The sequence below is a fragment of the Solanum pennellii genome, chromosome 8 (assembly GCF_001406875.1).
Source record: "Solanum pennellii chromosome 8, SPENNV200".
Lineage (NCBI taxonomy): Eukaryota > Viridiplantae > Streptophyta > Magnoliopsida > Solanales > Solanaceae > Solanum > Solanum pennellii.
The window spans coordinates 36,284,204-36,299,967 of NC_028644.1; the positions used below are offsets into that span (position 1 = coordinate 36,284,204).

The following is a 15,764-nucleotide window of genomic DNA, read 5'->3' on the forward strand; positions in this document are numbered from 1 at the left end:
AAGACCTCTGAGAAGTCGAGTATGTCGTGTGGCGACTAGAGGTATTCTCGGGTCATTACAAAAGAGTAATAAGGAACACTTACATTGGCTCTGCTCAACTCATGAATAACTTAACTCAAAATAAATCAATAAGACACATGCAATATATATAAAGCTTGTAACATAGTGCAAACAACTTAATTCGTTAAAGAAATGCAATAACTAACTTAATTTACTTTTATAATAAGTAATATAGTTTCTAGGGCAGATTCTCTAACTGACAACCACCACTATGAGTCTAAGTTGTGGTACAACGTCGTGTCCACGCTTCCATGATTGTCATATACTTTGTAGTTGCATAGAACTACTTTACTTAGTGGATCCACTAGCTTAACTTAACTGATCATCTAAAAAGTATGACCGTTTGATACCCATGAAGGCTACATGGTTTATCGAAACTTGAGTTATTATAAACTCGCATCCCCATATCGCCTCTCAATACTACTCCTAAAAATATACTTAGCTCGTGTGTTATTAAAACAACTTCTTTCATTGGTTTGAGATAGTTACTCAAATCTTATCTTTGAGACTTGACTCTTAACTTCTTTGACTTTGACCATAACACTTCTTGAATTGGATTATGAATTCAAGGTTAATGATATCATGTTTATGAATGATTTCATGATGTTTAGTTGTATCTTAGAGTGTTAGAATGAACTAGGAAATATAGGTACATCACTTAGGAACTAGCCCGGAAAGATGGGGAAGAATGGGGAGAACCGGCATCCTTGGCGCTCTAGGAAGCTTGGCGTGCCAGCCCTCAAACTTCAGAGAGCTGGGTGGGGTGCTCTGGCTGGCGCGGCGCCCTAGCGGCATATGGACAGAGAATGGTTTTTGAGGCTCTAACTTTTCTCCTTCATTTTTCATCTCTAAACCCTCTAAACTTCCATGGTTATCTCCCCCAAACACTTAGGATCATTAGTTCCGTGAATATAAAATAGATTTTACTCAAAAATTCACGCGGAAAGATTAACCAAATCAACAAGAGGCTTCAACAACACAACCATCAAAAACTCAATGAATTTTCAACAATGTTCTTCTAGAACTCACTTTTTTTGCATTCAAAAAACTTAAATTCGATAAAAATGAGACAAGATTGGAGTGTGGGTGACCTATACCAACACTATGTAATCTCACATACCCTGTAGGGATCACCCCAACGAATTCCACTCGCAAAGCTTGAACATCCTTGGCCATTTCTTTGTATATCATCTTTTCTCTTCTTTTCTCTGTTCTCCAAGCCCTAGCATAAGTTCTCCTTTTTATAAACTGAAAAAGTATTATTTTAACCCAATAAATCCCAAAAACAGAAATAAGAAATTTTTGATTAATGAAAAGACTAGCTTGCCCTTCCATAATCTGGATTGGGACTTTTCATATTCTAACAACCCAACTTCTGGAAGGTATAAATAATTCATATGATACCGTAATCGTGCAAACTCAGTGGCGTTGGAAAGATTATTCTAAGGGATGTACAACCATATCTGGAAATACAGCTAACTCATCTTGAACTAGGAGTTATGGTAGTCTGAAGTTGACAAAAACTCACTTTTTAACTTACTTAAAATTTCCAGATTTTCTTATTCTTTTCAAAAATAAGTATATTGATATTTTAAACTCTTTTCTCATTCTTCCTAGTTGCAAGATAGTACAATATATTTCAAATACCCACAAGTAATTGCAGCCAAACAACATGCTTACTCAAAATTTAGGTAGTACTAAGAAGGAAATTAGTATCTAGGTCTGTATTTTCTCTAGATTCAAAGAGATGTGGATATCTCTTCTTCATGTCTTCCTCAACTTCCCAAGTATTTTATTCAACAAATTGGTTCCTCAAAAGGATCTTGACAGCTGCTACCTCTTTTGTTCTTAACTTGCGAACTTGGCGATCTAGTTTTTGCACCGAAATCTCCTAATAAGACAAGTCATCTTTGATCCCAACATTCTCAATTTGCATGATCAATGAAGGATCACTCATGCACTTCTTCAACATGGAGACATGAAATACCAGATGAACCGTTGTTAACTCTTGTGTTAGCTCCAACTCATAAACTACATTGACAATTCTCTTGGATATCTTATAAGTTCCAATATACCGAGGACTAAGTTTCCCCTTCTTACCAGACCTCCTAACACCTTTCATAGGTGAAACTTTCAAGTAAACCCAATCATCTACCTCAATTCAACTCTCTTCTCCTAATATTAGTGTAAGATTTTTGACGACTCTGGGCCATTTTCAACCTCTCTTGAATAACCTTCACCTTCTCCATTTCTTGACGAACTATATCTGGTCCTATCAACCCTACCTCACCAACTTCAAACCATCCAATAGGAGCTCTGCATCTTCTCTCATACAGAGCCATATAGAGCCATCTGGATGCTAGACTGGTAACTATTGTTGTAGGCAAACTCAATTAGAGGTAGGTGATCATCCTAATTCCCTTTGAAATCAATCATGCATTCCCTCAACGTATCCTCTAAGGTCTGAATAATGCGCTCTGATTGCGCGTCAGTCTAAGGATGTAAGGCAGTACTTAAGTTCACCTTTGAAATCAAACCTTTCTAAATATATTTCCAGAATTGTGCAATAAATTGTTCACCTTTGTTTAAAATAATGGAGACAAGAACTCCATGAAGCCTTACTACCTCTTCAATGTGCAACTTAGAATAATCCTTTACCGAATGGGTAGTCTTTACCAGCAAAAAGTGTGTTGATTTTGTCATTTTATCAACAATCACCCAAATAGAATCATGTTGCCTACAAGACCTTGGTAATCATGTGATGAAGTCCATACTAATCATCTCCCACTTCCATTCCAGAAGTTCTATATTATGAGCCAAACCTCCAGGCCTTTGGTGCTCTACTTTAGCTTGTTTACGATTCGGGCACTTGGCAATAAACTCAACAATGCCCTTCTTCACACCTTCCCACCAATATACTTCTCCCAATTCACGATACATGTTTGTGGAACCCAGATGAATGGAATATCTAGAGCAATGAGCTTCTTCCGTGATCCTCTCTTGGATTCCATCCACAATAATTACACACATTGTACCTTGATATCTGAATACAACATCTCCCCCTTGTTCAAAATTCAATACTTTTTGTTTATGAACATTTGCCTTCAATTCAAGAAAAATGAGATCTTTGTCTTGTTGTTCTTTCACCCCTGGCACTAATGATGATTCGGATCCATTCGTCACCACTATTCCTCCTTTTATGGAATCCATTAGTTGGACTCCTAAGCGTGCAAGTCTATGCACATATTTTATTAGTTCTTTATTATCTTCTTCAAGATTGGCAGCACTACCCATAGACAACCTGCTTAAGGCATCCCCAACCACGTTAGCCTTACCTGGGTGGTAAAGAATGTTCATGTCATAATCCTTGAACAATTCTAACCGTCTTCATTGTCTAAGATTAAGCTCTTTTTGAGTGAACACATATTGTAGGCACTTGTGATCAGGGAATACATCAACATGAACACCATACATATAGTGACGCCATATTTTCAAGGAAAAAACTACAGCACCCAACTCTAAATTATGGGTTGGGTACATCAACATGAACATCATACAAATAATTATGTCATATTCTTAAGGCAAAAAATGCATCAACCAATACTAAGCCATGGGTTGGATAATTCTTCTCATGGACTTTCAACTGTCTAGAAGTATATGTTATAACCTTGCCATTCGACATTAGGACACAACCCAAACCAACTCTAGATGAATTACAATACACCACAAAACCTTGGGTACCTTCTGGTAAGGTCAAAACTTGGACAGTATTCAACCTCTTCTTCAATTTCTGAAAGTTTTTCTCACAAGCTTCAGACAATTAAAAGTTAATTTTTTTCTAAGTCAACTTCGTCAAAAAAGATGAAATAGATGAGAAACCTTCCAAAAATCTTCTATAGTAGCCAGCCAAACCCAAGAAACTCCTAATATCAGTTGGAGATGTGGATCTAGTCCGATTATGCACTGCCTCAGTCCTCTTGGTATCAAACCTAATACCATAACTGGAAAATATGTGACACAAGAATGCCACAGACTCAATCCAAAACTCACACTTAGAGAACATTGCATACAACTCTCTATCCTTCAATATCTGAAGAACTATTTTGAGATGACTAGCATGGTCCTATTCATTCCATGAATAGATTAGTATGTCATTAATAAAGATGATAACAAACATATCTAAATACGGTTTGAAGACTTTATTCATAAGATCCTATGAATGTTGCAGGCGCATTGGTCAACCCAAAGGACATGACCAAGAATTCATAATGCCCATATTTGGTTGTGAAAGTTGTCTTTGGAATATGATATTCTTTAACTTTCAACTGATGGTAGCCTGATCTGATGTCAATTTTTAAGAAATACGAAGCACCTTGAAGTTGGTCGAAAAGATCATCAATCCTTGGAAAAGGATACTTATTCTTGATGTAACCTTGTTCAATTGATGGTAGTCTATTCACATCCTAAGGGAACCATCTTTGTTTCACGTAATCAAGACAAGAGCGCCCCAAGGTAAGACACTTGGTCGAATAAAACCCTTATCTACCAGATCTTTGAAGTGTTCTTTCAACTTTGTTGGTTCCATTCTATATGGAAGAATAGAGATAGGATGAGTATCGGAAATTATATTTATGCCGAAGTCTATTTCTCTCTCAGGAGGGACTCCGGGTATATCATCAGGAAAGACTTGTGGAAACTCTTTTACTATGGGAACTGACTGAATAAGAGGTACCTCATCACTTGAGTCATTAACTTGGACTAAGTGATAGATACAACCCATCAAAACTAACCTTCTCGCCTTAAGGTACGAAATGAAACGACCCTTAGCCACTGTTGAACTACTACTCCACTCTATGCTGGCTCATTAGGAATCTGAAACTTGATAACTTGAGTTCTACAATCTATTGATGCATAAGAGGCATGACGCCAGTCCATACCTAGAATGATCGAAGTCTACCATGTCTAACTCAACTAAGTCAACCATGGTGTTCTTGTGAATGATTGAAATGGGACAATCTCGGTAGACTATTGCTGCTAGAATAGACTCCCCAACAGGTGAAGAAACACAGAAGGGTTCCAAAGTTTCTCAGGGAGGATATCAAACTTATTTGCAACATAAGGGGTTACAAAAGAAAAACTTGCTTTTGGGTCTAGCAAAGCATAAACATCAAAAGTAAAGACTTTGATCATATCAGTGTCAACATCTAGGAGTTCTCTTTCTCTTGGAGACTAGTGATCCAATAGAGGTGGCTTCATCCTCCGCCAGTATCAGAAGTAGATCCTCTAGGTGCAGCCCTGTCTACTGGAGCAACTAATGAAGATTGGGCTCTATTGTCCGGATTTACCTAGGTGGGTTCTACCACACTTAGCACATGCAAGAGCCCAGCTACCTCATTGTGCCACACTACCTTTAAGACTCTGCTGGTCTAGCTCTGAAGTTATGTGAATTCTAACCATGATGCTCACCTTTGTTTCTTGGTACAGGTGCACTACAAGATGATGGTGCAGGCCCCTTTTTCTGAAAAGACAAACGATTCACACTACCTTTCTGCTGCCAAAACTCATTCCTTGTCTTAGATTTCTTATTTCTGAACTTTTCCCTGTCCCTCAACTTCTCTTCCTCAACCTGTTGCACATAGACCATCAACCTTGATATTCCCATGTACCCTATCAGCATTCATGCCCTACCCTCTTTGCTTGATGGAAGACCCAATTCGGCAACAAACAAACTCATTGTACTTCTCGTGTCCTTAACCATTTCCAAAGCATATCGAGATAGTTGGGTGAAATTTAACCCTTACTCATGCACACATATAGAATACTGCTTAAGTGTAAGAAATTCCTCACCTTAGCCTCTTTGAATTCCCGAGGAAAGAAATTCCCCAAGAAAGCTTCTTCAAAATAGGGCCAACTCAGATGTGGTGCATCCTCATCTCTACCCTCTTTCAACTTATCAAGCCAAGTTCTAGTATTACAGTTGAATTGATACGCAGCTTGATCATCTCTCTCATGGTCAGCAATATGCAACACCTCGAACACCTTTTTTAGTTCTTTAGTGAAGCTCTCTGGATCCTCGGTAGTGCTCAAACCAGTAAAACTCGGGGATTCATCCTCAAGAATTCACGAATACTCGAAGTTTCAGCCCCTTCTTGTCGAGCTCATCTTTCCTGACTAACCTGATTAGTCACAGCCTGACTCGATATCCTAATTACCTCTCTGAATTTAGTATTAGTAACTTCTCCCTGGGGTTGCACTTCAGGTGCATTGGGTACCCCTTGTTCCTCAACGTTCCTCCTAGATGGACGACATCTTTCTGCTCTTCACGGAGTCATGGTTATCTGAAATACGTGCAAGCACGAATTAGAGAGAAACTTTTAGGGATCAAACTCTACCGCCTGAAAAAAATGTGAAAGAAGTGAGATGATTTCCTAAGTGTTGTAGCCTCCTCATTACAAATATGGCGCGCTTCTCAACGATAATAAGACTCTACATACACGGCATCATAGATCCCTAGGACTCTTGAACTCTCATACCAAGTTTCTCACTCCTGAGCCTACACCCTAAACGTGGCGGGCACTCGAAGACCATTGTTGGCTCGAGCTCACCCTTGGTCTGGCTTACTTACTCAGCGGAAAACTTAAACACAAGTGATAACTCATGAAATAACATAAAATCAATGCTTAGCCAAAGTGGCAACTCATGTATTAAGCGTTTACAACTGAAATGAATAAGACTAAAGAACAATGTCATCTGTCTGTGAGGCCTCAAAAATAAAGAAGGATGTTGGGACAGAAACCTAATCATCCTAACAACTCAAAAATGAAAATCAAGCAATAAACGATGTCCTTTGGGACGTTAGGAGGCCCACCAACTAACTCTGGGCTGCTCATTGGATCAATGATATGCCAGATGTCGATCCTAGTTACCTGCATATGCATCATAAGACGATGTGGGCCAACTACATCAGTACATTGAATGTACGAGTATGTGAGTTCGAATACTAAAACAACAACCTAAGCTTGAAAAGAGTAATAAGGAACACTTACCTTGGCTCTGCTCAACTCATGAATAACTTAACTCAATATAAAGCAATAAGACACATGCAACATATATAAAGCTTATAAAACAGTGTAAAAAACTTAGTTCGTTAAAGAAATGTAATAACAAACTCAACATTACTTTTATAATAAGTAATATAGTTCTATGGGAGATTCTATAATCGATAACCACCAATATAAGCCTAAGTGGTGATACAACATCTTGACCACGCTTCCAGAATTTTCCTATACTTTGTCGTCGCATAAAACTACTTAACTTAGTGGATCCACTAGCTTAACTTAAGCAATCATCTAAAAAGTATGACCCTTTGATACCTTTGATGGATACATGGTTTATGGAGACTTGAGTTATTATGAACTCGCATCTCCATGTCGGTGCTCAATACTACTCCAAAAATATACTTAGCTCGTGTGTTATTAAAATAACTTCTTTCTTTGATTTGATATAATTACTCAAATCTTAGCTCAAGGGCTCTCTTGGCATCGATGTTCCTGTTCTTGCTCAAATATGAAAACATTTATGAACTCTCAGAGAATACTTCTCTTATAACTTTTTCAGAAATGAACTCAATTTTTTACCCTTTACTTGACTTGAAACTTGATTCTTAGAAACCAGTTTAAACATTGTTAACGACTCTTGAAACGTTTAGGAAATTTGTTTTGACTTGCTTCTTAACTTTGAGACTTAACTCTTAACTTCTTTCACTTTGATCTTAACTATTCTTGAATTGGATTACGGATTCAAGGTTCATGATCTCATATTTATGGATAATTTTATGATGTTTAGATGTACCTTAGAGTATTAGAATCAACTAGAAAACATAGGTACATCACTTAGGAACTAATACGGAAAGATGGGAAGAACTGGCGTCCCTGGCGCTCTGAGAGGCGAGGGGCGCCAGCCCTCAAACTTTAGAGAGATGGGTGGGGTGCTCTGGCTAGCGTGGCGCCCTAGAGGCCTATAGACGGAGAATGGTTTTTGGGGCTCTGAGAGGCGCGACGCGCTAGGGCCTTCCCCTGGCGTTCTACGACTTTTCTTCTTCGTTATTCATCTCTAAATCCTCTAGACTTTCATGGTTCTCTCCCCCAAACACTTTGGATCATTAGTTCCCTCAATATTCAATATATTTTACTCAAAAATTCACCTAGAAAGATGAATCAGATCAACAAGAGGTTTCAACAACACAACCATCAAGAATTCAATAATTTTCAACAATGTTCTTCAAGAACTCACTTTCTTAGCATTCAAACAACTTAAATTCGATGAATTGAAACAAGATTGGCGTGTGGGTGAACTAACCCAACACTGTGTAATTCCACATACCTTTTAGGGATCACCCCCGACGAATTCCACTCGCAAAGCTTGAACGTCCTTGGTGATTTCTTGATTTCTCTCCCCTTTTCACTTCTTTTCTCTCTTCTCCAAGCCCTAGCGTAAGTTCTGCAAGCCCTAGTTTGCCCTTCCATAATCCGGATTTGGATTTTCCTTCATTCAATAGTCCAACTTCCGGAAGACATAACTCACTCATACATATCGAAATTGCATAAATTGGCCCGTAGGAAAGATTATTCTAAGGGCTTTCCAAGTATATCTTGAACTACGCCTAACTAATCTTGAGCTAGGAGTTATGATCGTTTGAAGTTGACCAAAAACTCACTTTTAACTTACTTAATATTTCCAGATTTTCTTATTCTTTCCAAAAATAAGTATCGACAGATTTAAACTCTTTTCTAGTTCTTCTATTTGTGAGGTTTTACAATCTAGTACTTGGATAATTTTAAGCCAAAACTTAAATGTAAAAGCTAATTATATCTTTTATTATTATATAATAGAAGTGATATAGTTCAACATCCAGAGAACAACATAGGAAATTCTTAAAGAAACAAAAAAAAGGTATTACATAGTAGGAGCAATATATAAGATTTGACATGTAAAGTTGGTACATTAGTAAACTTTTTCTTTTAACTCATAAGCCACCACATCAATGTCAGATCACAAGTGTTTAATTTAAGTCTTTGATTCAGAAGCAGAAGCCACAGATATTGGCTGAAAACCATGATCAAGGCTTGCTTTCCACACTTTCTCGATGTCAAACATCATATTCCCACACTCATGTTCATGCCAATCTTCAAGTGCGTGTAGAATTCCAGCTATACGCCAAGCACTCATCACTCTTCTTGGCAGCCAATTCTATTGTTATAAAAGAAATAAACTTGAGATTTCTTACATGATAAAAAGGATCAAATTAAACTACGAAAAAAATAAACTAAGAGGTCATATGGTAGTTGGTTAGTGTTATGCAAGCATGAATTAGTTATATGGGAATCTAAGTACTATTTTTTGTAGAGATTAGTTATGCAGAGTTTGCTAATTCTGTATTATGTATTACCTTCTTATCTTGCATAAAATAATATGTAGAGTTTGGATTTCTTAATGGCAAATCAAGCACTATATAACTTTATACATGAATAATTTACTTCTTAACCAGCTACCAAATGTTATATTACTTATGTAGGATTTCTAATGAAACCAACTACCAAAGGATACCTAAGGAAATTGAAGTATAATTCTAACCTCGCAAGAATCCACATTTTCAAACTGTTTTGGAGTAATCATTGCCGGTGTGTGAAAGTAGAAGCAATCCTTCCTAGTTTTTCTTGGTGGGAATTGTGAAAATGGAATGAAAATTGTTCCTTTTGGTGCTTTCAGTTGTTCATCTTCATTCAATCCATCCCCTACTAGCCATATCTGCAATAAACAATTTTTTAAAATAAAAATATATTCTTTTTTCCGTCTTAAGTAAATATTTTTATTTATCACAGCAATGAGAGACTTGCTCCATAAAGACTCTATGGATCGACAAAAGCGCTGAGGTGCGTATAAAGTCTTATTGCCTATTATCTTATATCTTAAAACGAGGTAGTAATTAAGATAAATCATATTTTCTATTGATTTTGTGATTTGTACCTTTGAAGTAAAAGATTTTGATAGAAGTAAATTAATTGCAGCTTCAGGAGTAAGACTTGATTTGAGCTTTTTGTACTCTTCTTCTCTCAATGTCATGACCTATCACAATCAGAATTAAATAAATGAGACAGAAATATGAGGAAATTCAATGTATAGATAGATAATGTGATGGATCACCTTTACTCCTCCTTGGCATAAAGCAAGGGCAATGGCATTAGCAACTTTTGACAAATGGCCTCTAAGGACCACTTGGATAGTTCCTTTTGGAATTGAATTTAGGACCACAGCAACAGCTAGGCTACTTCCATCTACCAACTTTACTTTTAGTTGAGGGAGCCTTCTTATGTAAACCTCCCCATTCTTATTCAGTTTCTCATCCTACAATTAAAGGTTACATGTACAGATGCATGAGATTGAATTTTTCAAAGTGCAAAATAAGCATTATTGCCTGTGAAAATAAGTTTGACCATAGAAACTCCAAACTTTGAATAACAACAAAAATGTGTTTTCACTCCAAATACTCCAACTTGTATTTAGGCACAAATGAACTCCAATTTTCAAATTTCATTTTCCACTATTAAAAATAAAAACGATTCAACATATATAGACAAATGCCCGCTAAATAAATTTAAAAAGAAATGTTACTTGCCTGATTTAAGAGTCCAAGGCTCAAAACTTTTATGCCTTTTTTATCTGCTTCAGTGATAGCTTCTTCAATCAAGTTATTAATTGTCTCTCTTTGCCATTGCATAAAGTACTAAAAATGAAATAAAGATGTAGAATAATAAAATGCTGAACGTAATAAATATATGTCAATAAATATTAGTAGTAGTAGTAGTTACTTGAACGCGATATTTTGGAATGGCCCAAGTTTGCAAATTGAGATTGTTGAAGACATTTCTCTCAACAGTAAATGTGTGACCATAAATCCAAGTAACCATCATAGACCACAAAGTGACAGGCCACATTAACCAGAAATACCACTTAGAGGTGTAGGGTTGGGAGGCGAAAGAAGCAAATCCTAGCCTGAGATGGTAAATGGATTCAGGTGTTGTTAGATGTGTTAAATGTACCACATCTGGTGATTTTCCTTGCCTTTCAAGTGACTTTTCATATAATGTGTCTGATGATTTGTCCAATGTACCATAGATGTAATCATATATTGGCATGAAAAGTGAGTAATTTGTCCTAAATTGAGTATGATGTAGTGAATGGTACCTATAACATCAATAGTAGTCAGAAAATGGAGAGAAGTTGTATGTATATATAACACATACATATATAAAAGTAGAGACTTACGATGGTGTATACATCAAATATTTGAGAGGAGGGAAAGTAGAGAACATCCACTTGGGAATGATCTCAAAGTTGCAATGGCCCATATTGTTCATAAAATCAATATAAGTGATATATCCACCAAATGAAACTATTGAAGCAGTCTTTGTTACCACTGTTGTGAGTAGTGGTATGGAAAATAGCAAGAAGTATGCTATATGCTCTGCAAATGGATGAATCACAGCTGAAAAAAGAAAACAAAAGTTTAATTAATGACTACATTTTAATTGCAATTGTACTCTTATCCATATATGTTGTAAACTCAAGCTATTCAATTCATCCATGTGTAATGAATGTTAACAACTTAATTCCACTTTAACTTCTTTTGGATTTACAGTTACGCAACTATACTTTGAGAGATGGTCCAACCGTTATTTAACAACTTTCACTTTTCTAATTAACTCACTACTCATTAACAAATAATTCTTATTGGTATTAGTTAATTATTATTATTATAATAAATGTCAATACACTTTAATAAGTTGCATTTATAAAGATTGCTAAAATACAATTGTCATTACTAATTTTTTATATTTTGTATTTATAAATTATAGTTAAAAATCAATTTTAGCAATTGTCATTACTAATTTTTTATATGTATTGTTTATAAATTATAGTTAAAAATCAATTTTTGATGTAGTGACTATATATATATATATATGTGTGAGAGAGAGAGACCGATTCAGATAGTTACATAGAGCCAAATATTTATATGTAATTAAATGTTCTAATTTTAAAATATTTGCAGATAATTTATTTTTGTCATAAGACACAAGTACACATTTTTGAGATATTAATTTTAGCCTAATTTCTCAGGTGGTTGTTTATTGTCCAATATCAAGGGGCCCTTCATAACGTGCATGCCACCGTAAATAGGACAAAATTTTAATATGATGAATGCTTAAAATTAATTAACGAAAACAAATCCACTGCAAAGGAGCTGCCAAATAAATATGTATAATAATTAATTTGGAGTGTCCTTTTCCTGGTTGATTTATAGTTGAAAACTTTTAAGAGGAAGGCCCAATCTTTCATCAATTATATCAAGCTAGTCATGTTTCTTTTGTGGACCAACTACGAGGATTCTATCCTAATATGATCATACCGCCACATGAGTAAAAATTTTTTATTAAGTAGTTAGAAATTATTTTGAGAAATTTCATATCTATTATATATTTAACAAATTAATTTTAATTAAATAAATAATATAATTTTTTATCGAAAAGAATTTGAATGAACTCTTTATTTGGAACATCAAAAATAATTATTAGCGGTAATTAATTAATTATAACAACTTAAATGGTATTAAATGTGTACTTTCAATGACAATTAACACAGTTTGTATATATCCTAAAGCCTTTGGTGACGTTGATTCTAATAACACTTAACTAATATGAATAAAGACTTTAGGAGTTGTTTGGTTGAAAACATATCTTGGAATTAGCTATCCTTAGAATAAATTATCGCACTATGTATATAGAATAACTTACTCCATACTATAATATAAATAATGAGATAAGTTATTTCAAACATAATAATCAAATAAGATTAAAAAAAATATTATCTTATTACCATTTCCTTATTCTATAACTATTATTTTTATTCCTAACACTAAATAGACCCTTGAAACTATTTATTAATATCTATATTTATTATAATTAAAAATTATTTTTGTTATAAAATCCTACTCGTTCATATAATGTTATGCCAGCTTGAAAAAATGAATAGTGAAAGAGAACATGATAGCTAGGGTACATATGCATATATAGGTAAGTGTGTTGTCAGTATCTTTCCTACTAGTCATATTTATTAAGCCATCTGTCTAGGTAGAAAATTAAAGATATTAAAGTAGACGTAATCAAATTCCCTACGAAATGTAAAAGAAAAAAAAATTAGCTGAAGACTATTGTTGAGAGTACAGGTGTGACGTGTCTTTTTTTTTTAAATTGTAAAAAGTGGTGATGATGAGGGCCCTAACAAGTCATATGGTTAAATTAGGGATGGTAAAAATGAAGAAGCTAATTAAGGTGTTGCTGTACTTACTAAAAAGATAGTGTTACGTATTATTATGGGTTAAGTTATTAAGAAATTTTTAAAGTTGTTGGCATAATTTATTTAAATATTTTAATTAAAATTATATTTGTTAAATATTTAAATTATTTAAAATATATACCTATTAAATAATATGATAATTTCAGTGTACTTCACATAGTATTAGCACGTGAAATAGGTTCCAAAAAGTATTTTATTTGTTAAAAACTTATACTGTTTTTTCTTTTATTGACATTGGGCACTAAAATAACTAAAATTTATTTAAAATTAATTTCTTGATAAACAAATAAATCAACCCCACCTCCTTATTCCAGCCATCATCTTCTTCCTCGAACTCCAAACTCTCTGCTCTTCTTTTTCTTTTCTTTTTTATCTCACTTCTTTTAATATATATATATATATATATATACATATATTTATATATACACGAATTGATGTGTTTTTACAAAAAAAAAAAAAGAAGAAGAATTTCGAATCTACGAATGGATGTGATTTTGCAAAAAGAAAGAAAAATTTTGAATTTACGAATTGATATGATTTTGCGATAAGAAAGAAGAATTTCAGAAATTTTAGTTAAAAATAGTTAGCCGGCCTCCATTCATATCTATTTCTGGTCACGAAAACAAACATCACCACTTCAAATTAAAATGTAAACTGATCAAACTTATTAAAAATGATATCATGAAATTCAATAAAATTAAAATTGATAGTTAACAAGAAAGGAAGAGTTCTTCGACTCCAAAAATACCAGTTAAGAAATTCAGAAAAAATGTCAGCTAACTCCATTTTTTGGATCATGATAATAGAAATTCAAAATTTTCAGATGAAACCTTTTTCATCTTCCTCGTACCAAAATTAGATGGAGAGATTAGAATTACAATTGAAAAAATCGTTTGAGGGAGGGATTATCTTGTTGGAAAGTTGGGGAAGATTTGGATCAACGGGAGAGAAAAAAATGAGGGGTTGCCGTGGGGTGGATGGGTGGATATTTTAGGAGATTCTTTTTTATTTTTCTTAGTTAGCTAAATAGACTAAAATAATTATCTTTTAGAAATTCATTTTTAAAATAAATTTTTAAAATTAAATGTCACATGTCAACATTTAATTTATTAATTTGCCATGTCACAGCGAGTGTAGTATACACATATCATATTTTTGACTGACTGTAAATAAAATATTAAATAGGTATCACTCTTAAGGAATATAGGTGATCAATATGTACAAATCTTAGTTGACATGTTTAAACGAATTCTGCGTATAACTTTAAGGGATCATATATGACTTAAGCTTATTATTATTATTATTATTATAGGTACCGTATGAATAATAATAAATTAAAAAGGGAGTATATAAAAGTAAATGAGGAATACTTACATGTAATGGGTTCAGTAACAATGGATGAATGGTGATGTGAATGGTGACGAGAGTAGAGAAAGTGATGGTGTAAAGCTCTGTGAAGCCAATAATATACAGGACCAATATGAAGCAATGTTGTCAAAATGATACCATCACTTCTCCATATAGGTAAGTAATGAGACTGCTCCAATTTCATGTACCCATAATAGAACAATAGTCCACTGAGTAAGATTTGATCATCCCTGCACATTAAATTTAATTAATTTATTATGCACCAGTTTTCTTCGCGAAAAGAAACTAACTTTTGGCGGGTCCGGGTCCGTATATCTCAATTAAGAATATCTCCAATTTTCTCACTCAATAATTGAAAATTGAAATTGAAATGAAGAGTAGAGAATAGAGTAGGTACCAATTTCTTTCTCTGTCAACTTGGTCAAATTCAATGGTTTTATCGAGAATTCGATTATCACCCTTTGCAGTTCTGTATCTGGACAAGGATATCCATATTTGATTGTGAAGCATCCGGAATAGCAGAAATGGAAATATAATCAAGTATCCAATATCTATCTTGCTTCCATCTTCTCTATTCAACAATGACTCAATGCTACGTCCCACAAATGGTGCCAAAACAATGTACTACATACATACATACAAAATTAATTAATTAATTCGATATAATATCATGTGCTGCCATTGTCCACTACTAACACTATCTCGCCTACTACTATACTGCTACTAATTGGTTAACGTGCATCACTGTAACGACCTGTTTAGTCGTTTTGAGCAGCAGATTTTATTTCTGGAAAAACTGTGTGAGTCGACGGAACCCACGACGGACCGTCATGGGCACGACGGGCCGTCGAGGGGGTCTCGTTCCAAAAGACTTAGACTTCTGAAATTTGGATACTGAAATCGACTCTCTGAACTTGGCGACG

General features: G+C 34.6%; 1 pseudogene; it reads right to left on the minus strand.

The window, feature by feature from the left end:
* Nucleotides 1-8,915: 8,915 nt before the first annotated feature.
* LOC107028910 overlaps nucleotides 8,916-15,764 on the minus strand; it is a 15,822-nt pseudogene continuing 8,973 nt past the window's right edge.